The following is a 7,595-nucleotide window of genomic DNA, read 5'->3' as shown; positions in this document are numbered from 1 at the left end:
CCTTGCTCTGAGTCAGTACGAGCAACACGCTAAACCCTTTGAGTGTTCGTGTCAGGCATGCACACTTTCTATTCCGGTTACGCATTTTAACTCGGCCGGGGTGGTACATTGCGTAGGGTTTGATGTAAGTATAAGCGCCTAATCATTTAAAGTGTGCGATGTTTCAGGTACATCCACAGCAGTTGACTCAACATACTGCGAATCAAAACAATACCGTCAAATACAAAGATATGGTAAAAACAAGTAATCCAACAGTGTTTCTTGTTTTATTGAGAAGAACCTGAGAAATGGTAAAATCCGTAAAAAAAATCACTTCGACCCAATGTAACCCCCAGACCCATTGTCACCCCCAATGACGGTACAATCATAATGTTGTCGATAATTAAGGCTTGTGGGATAATTGTGTACCTTTTTTCATGTGTTTTGCCCGCTCAATAAGAATATGCCCATAGGAGTGATTAAAAATATTCAAGAGTGTCTGTAATATATATATATTGATAGTTACCGCCGATTTGTGCGAGACCAAATTACGTAGCCTTTCTAACACATTAACAGAATTGCGCCCTTGGTTTTGATCTCATGTGAACCTCTAGAAGACACAGATGGACTGTGTTTTGGAGATTGTAACAATTGTTGATCAATTTTACATTGTTTAAGTTCCTCTGCACAGTCGTCACTTGTCACACCGATCTCATGTTCAGGAAGGTTTTCATCCGTCGAAGACTTTGTTTCCTTTGAACCACTATTGTAAAATCCTACTGTTATTTTATTAACAAGTTTTGTTAACATTGATTCCGACTCGTCCACATCGAAACGAGCAAATTCGGTTAAAACAGTTAAGGAGTGTAAATTTCGATTCATGTTTATATTTATCCGACTGACATGTAAGATGAAACTCAATAACAAAGTTTTCGTTTTGATTTGATTTTTTTATTGTGTTGTGGTTGCATGCAAAGGTATGCGCAGATTGTTTCTTCATAAGTGTGAGTTAAAAGGTTAAAAGAATTCACGGTCAGCTGGATGTACTCAAAATCAAGTTCGATTCACTCATTTTGGACCATGCGTGGAGGAATTCATTTATGAGTTTAATGCTGAAACTCATAAATAAGTTTAGCGCTCGAACTGCAAAATGAGTAGTTTGATACAACCGGGATTTTTTTGTTTTTTTTTTTTGTTTTAAATGCCTTAAAAAAGCCTGTTCATAACTAAATACAATTGATTTCGGAAATAAAGGTTGAGGAAACAATTATCTTGCTTTTTTTGTTTTATTCCCAGACGCATTTATATTGAATTACTACATTTCTGACTCGTTCTGTTTGACCGCTGAATTGCTCCTCCACCATCGCCTTCCCATCGTACTCCTTTCCACGCTATTAGTGGTGGGCCAGGTCGGTTCCTGCCACTTCCTCCGCCACATATGCATGCGACTGCTGCGGCAGGGTGTGATCCCGAGGGTGGCGGTCCGGGAGATTGATTTTGGTGGAACAAGTTACCGAACTGGGTCGACGAGGGCAGTTTGCTTCCCTTCGCTGCCTCATTGATGGTTCTGCGAAGGTGGAAGTGCCGAAAAGGCCGAGGCTTTCGGGTTCAATCCTGAAATGTGGGGCGGATGGTAGCCCGCTCAGCGGTGGACTCGACTGCTTTGGAGGTTTGATGACGAAGAGTACAGCCCAGATTGAGATTGTTGCTGATGTTGTTGCTGTATCTGTCGCTGCATGTGATCATCGGATGAGAATGCTGTTGTTGTTGCTGCGTAGACTGGGTTGCGAATTTCCGGAAGGTGATTTGGAGCTGACCGGCAACCGGCATCCGCCTGAGAGGAGAAAAAAAGGAACGTTCAACTCGTGAACTTCTAACTGATCACTAACTTATCCTACCTGCAGCGGTTTGTGCTAGAACATCTGGCAACGCCATGTGACCCCAGGTCCGTGTCCGTAACCCGACCTCCTGCATTCCCGCATCAGACTTCCGACGCTCGATAGTAGTGGTTCGGCCCTCAGTGATGCACTTGGTGATGCATTCCACCAACCTCACCGTGACTAACGCTGTCCCCCCAGAGAAGCGGAAGAGGTTTGTATTCCGCTGCTGATTGGACCGGCGCTGCTGTTGGACACGGCGGCAAGCGTCGATATTCTATCTAGGATGAACTTGACGGCGTCGTTTAGGAAGGTATGTTTAAGGTCGACCAGTTTGGTGACTTCTTGCAGAATAAGCTTTTTGACGAGCTGTCTCATCGTGGCTCGCCGGAGGCACCCTTAGGTCGTTCCAGCGTTTCTCGCAACTTCCGTGGAAGCGCTTGCATCGATCGTTCAGGTGCTCCTTGTCAACATAAACTTCTCCCTCATTCAACACTTCAACGGCTATGGCGGCCGTCGGAGCTTTGATGATAATATTGGCCTGTTTACGTCCGACGCTTCGTGCGTTGAGGACGAATCGGAAGTGTGCGTGTGGGCCAAAATTTGAGGATCTTGGATTGCTCCTTGTCGTAGTATCTGGAGGAATAAAGGAATGAATAAGAAACTTTATTCAGAACAGTTTATAGACATATTTCTGTCAACTTACCTGTTGTCTACGCCTACGGAAGCTGATGAGAACCGAAATGCTAAAGCGGTCATCGATACCACGAGTATCCGCAGTTGCAGCATCATCCGACAAACCAGGGTGGCCACCTCGGGAAAAAACCGGGAAAACCGGAAAAAAAACCGGGATTTTCATCCACCGGGAGAAAAACCGGGAAAAACTCGGGAATTCGACTGACAAACCGGGAAAATATTTTAAGTTTAGTTAAAATTTGACAAAAGCCTCTTTAACTTATTCAATATGTTCTTTTCTCAATTAGAATATTATCCCTGTTATTCTAAATGAAGAATTCGCGAAAACTATGTTTGAATTTGTGTAATAGACTCATGCTTCTTGGTTATGGATGTTTTTTTCTGTTGTATCAACCTCAACCTGGGGTACATGTACCCCTGGGGGTACCACGAGCGGTCTCAGGGGGTCCGGAGGACAAACCCCGCAATGGCGGACATTTGTCCCAAACAAAATATTTGAGAGAAAAAAAAAACAAATTGATTTGAAGCAAAAAAATAACAACCATGCTTAAGGTGCAATGAATTACGGGCGAATTGTTTTCCAATCAGAAAATGATTAAAAAATATTTGAATGATAAATCTATAATTTGCATTCGTTTAGAAATTTTATGAATTTGAAGTAAAGTGCACCGTTTTTGAGTTTTTTTTCTACAAATATTTGTTTCAAATTTGTATATTGTGCCATCTACCATTTACTACCATGTTGGTAAAAATAATCTTATGTTTCATGATTTGGATATTTTCAATTCGACCTTTCTTTGCTAAAATATTACTTTTGCATAAAATAAAAATTAGGATTTTTTGTAAGTGGAAATTATGGATCTCATGGTACGAAAACAACATTACAGTAAATATCTCTCTAAATTTAAAGATCAAGACATTTACTTCAAATTGTCACACAAAATACACTATTTTAAAATATTTTTCTTGGCCTGTATCTTAGCAACAAAAGAATGGCTCAAACATGTTCAAAAAAGAAAGTTATATAAGAAAGAATATTTTTCAATTGAAAATAGCTACAATTTAAAAAAATACTATTTACAAAATTTAAATTAACATAAAAATAAAATTTAAAAAAATATTGGGGATGTTTGTAAAAATGAAAAAGACGACGAAAATTTAATTTACAAAAAAGAATTTCTCTAAATTTAAAGGCATTTTCAGTAGATAGTTTAAAAGAAAAACAGGGCACAACATTTTATTTTGAAGCTTAATTAAGAAAATTGATTTGAAGAAATGTACATGGACGTTGTGTGGCCTATCCAGTACATGTTTTTAAACAACTCTAGAAACAAGATTTACGACATTTTTAATACTTCAAAATTCAGGTTTCTTTCTTCGTGAATTGGAATGTAAAAAAATCTCATGCAAACGAAAAATTTCATGTATGAACGCTAGGGGGTACCAGCAGCTTAAGTAACACGAGCCTAGAAAAGGTTGAGATCCGTTGAATTATAATATATTTCAACTTAAAAATAATAATATCATGGAGTTTCTGTTTGTAAATATTATTTTATTTGGTAATATTTGAGATTATCAGCCGGATAAATTATTAAGGACAACTTGCAATGATTTTTCTGCAAAGTTTTTTAAATGTCGTTTGAAATTTATGTAAAATTTTCAAATATTTTAAAAATACAATATTCTGCTACAAAAAAGTCACTTTAAATACAGGAAATCACTTTTAGGTGGTTACTACATCAACACAAAAATTGAGATCATGTTAAAAATAAGGCCGATGCTAATATTTTTCAAAGTTTTTGTCCCTCGGCTCTGGCCGGGGTCAAGTGGGAACAATCCATAGTCTCAACATTTGAATGCAAAAAGTGTTCAAATACATTTTGGCCCGTGGGAGTCGCTCAACCTGCATTCCTGTCACACTTGAGGTCTGCACAGCTGATTGCACGTAGATTTTTCCCGCCAGTAATGACAGGAAACGCTGACAAACGGAATATGTGCCAAAATCATAAGTTGTTTTCTAACATATGAAGGGAAATCATCTCGCAAAAAGCCATACAGAGAACCACGTCCCATTCAACCGGCTCCGTGGCTTAATGGTTACGGCTTCGGTCTCCCAAGCAGAAGGTTCAGGGATTAAATTCCGTTCGGTACCTTTGAAATTTGGAATCAGGAATTTGAATATGAATAAAAACTAAAATGAATCAGGTGGGATTCGAACACCTTTGGATTGGTGGTGGTCTGGGACGCTAAGCAGTCACCATCAGAAGGTTTACACTCTAGCAGTGAATTGATCCGTAGTGTTGAAACATGTTATATCTTCTTCTCATATTATTAAATACGCGCTGATCCCTGATTTGCCTGAGGGGATTGGAAGTCTTAATATAGATCGAGTTTCCTTCAGATGCTTGCTTCTATGTTTAGGCGGGGCCGAACAATGCCCAGCGACCTCGGAATTAGACCGCAAGGAGCTCTGTCATTCTGAAATGGGTCGTTGGAAGCAGCGCGAGGGCTATCACCACCTAATACCCGTGACTGAGATAAGTTGTATCAGCATTCGGCATATACTAAGTCTGATACAAACTATACTTTCCCATAATATCGCTACCGGTTAGCGGGTATTGGATTGGACCACACACACACACACACAACACACACACACACACACACACACACACACACACACAAGTGTTCAAATACATTTACACTAGTTTATTTGTTTTGTCTTCAAAATGTAAGATTTGACGGTAACAAAAATTAAAAAAAAAACTAAAGGTGTGAAATTTAAAAAAAAAGATTATTAAATTAACCCAAACATGCTTCAGAATGATTCCAAACGCAAGGGAATGCATTTTATATTGATTTCAGCTGGTTGCACTTAAATTTCAATTGAAATTTTGATGTTTTTTGAAAAATATTTTTTCCCCTTTGATTTTTCGGGGCAACTAACGAATTAACGAGCATTTACATAAATTTTGATAACCATTTATTTTTGCAATTCTTTTCTTTAAAATTAATAAATTGTAGTAATAATTAATCTCATTCTAAAAAAGGTGCAGTGGTAACAGGCATAACCATCATGACGAAGAACTTCGGACACAAAAGTTAATGATTTTTTTATAGTTTTATTATTTGCGTTTCTTGGCCACAAAATCAATCACGAAACGGTTATTTCTTAAGATCTATTTATTTCTGCTCTAAGATCTTATGGTATTTCTGCTCTTAGATCTTATGGTATTTTGACGTTGGATAACGTCTAAAGTTTTGAAACGCTTCACAGCTAATCGCAATGTCAAGATTTTCGTGCCAGTTGATTTGAAATCATTTCATCAATTAAACTTTTGGCATTGAACAATTTTTTAGAAATATTTTGAAATAATAAAAAGCCATTATCAGGACTCCAATTCATTACAAAGAGCCAGTCTGAACCATGTGTTAAAGATTTTCTTTGCGTCACAACAAATTTGAATCACATTAAACAATTTATTCCCACACATTACAAGACTTTTTTCTCGTTTTGACGTTTCTACGGCGTTCTCTCTGCCTTCCTACGTCATTCGCCACCTGGATTTCTTCGTTCCACGAAATCCCAAAACGAAAATCTATTTCATTTGCGTACTCAAATCACTCTCGACAGTCTACGAGGAAGGGACGACACAGCGGCAACAAAGATAGCTTAAGGCGGAGAAGCATCGCGGCGAAGGGGCAGACCGAACCTGGAAGGGTTCAATGTTGTTCGCGATGGGGAAATGTTTTGGCAAGGCTCTTGCCAGCCATCGGCGACAGCCAAGTAAATTTCAACACCAAGCATTAAAAAGCCCTTTTTAGGGGTCAAATTGATTACGAAAGAATTATTCTCAATGTCAATAATTTCGCAATTATCGATTTATTACCCCCAGCGATTTATTACTAATATTGCCAAAAAGTTCAAGATGGTATGTCAGAGACATAACCGAAAGACATAGGACCAAACATTTTGAATGAGTTTTTGGATTGCTAGTGAAATCTGGGATAAGATTATTGTATTTTGTTTCATAGATTTGTCGGCAAAATTGTCCTAAATGATCCCCAAGGTGAACTTTCCATGAGGGCACCGGCAACTCCAGGTTGTGGCCACTACTGTCGAAATGGCCATTTGCAGGTTCAATATCAAAACAATGAATTTTGATACCCATATTGCAACAACCCGTATGTTTCGGTTAATGTTACCCTGGGCCCAAGAGGAACCTGCTTTGAGGGCACCGGCCACTCCAGGTTGTGGCCACTACTGTCGAAATGTCAATTTTAGTTCAGTATCAAAAACCATGAATTTTGATACCCATATTGCCACAACTCGTATGGTTCTGTAAATGTCCCCCGGGCCCCGGGAGAACCTGCTTCGAGGGCACCAGCCAGTACAGGTTGTGGCCACTACTGCCGAAATGGCCATTTTCATGTTCAGTATCAAAAACCATGAATTTTGATACCCATATTGCCAAAACTCGTATGGTTCTGTAAATGTCCCCCCAGGCCCCGGGGGAACCTGCTTTGAGATCACCGGCCACTCCAGGTTTTGGCCACCACTGTCGAAATGGCCATTTTCATGTTCAGTATCAAAAACCATAAATTTTGATACCCATATTGCCAAAACTCGTATGGTTCCGTAAATGTCCCCCCAGGCCCCGGGGGAACCTTCTTTGAGGGCACCGGCCACTCTAGGTTTTGGCCACCACTGTCGAAATGGCCATTTTCATGTTCAGTATCAAAAACCATAAATTTTGATACCCATATTACCAAAACTCGTATGGTTCCGTAAATGTCTCCCCAGGCCCCGGGGGAACCTTCTTTGAGGGCACCGGCCACTCTAGGTTTTGGCCACCACTGTCGAAATGGCCATTTTCATGTTCAGTATCAAAAACCATGAATTTTGATACCCATATTGCCACAACTCATATGGTTCTGTAAATGTCCCCCCAGGCCCCGGGGGAACCTTCTTTGAGGGCACCGCCCACTCCAGGTTTTAGCAACCACTGCCGAAATGGCCATTATCATGTTCAGTATCAAAAA

Source organism: Culex quinquefasciatus, chromosome 3 (assembly GCF_015732765.1).
Source record: "Culex quinquefasciatus strain JHB chromosome 3, VPISU_Cqui_1.0_pri_paternal, whole genome shotgun sequence".
Classification (NCBI taxonomy): domain Eukaryota; kingdom Metazoa; phylum Arthropoda; class Insecta; order Diptera; family Culicidae; genus Culex; species Culex quinquefasciatus.
This window is presented reverse-complemented; position numbering follows the sequence as displayed.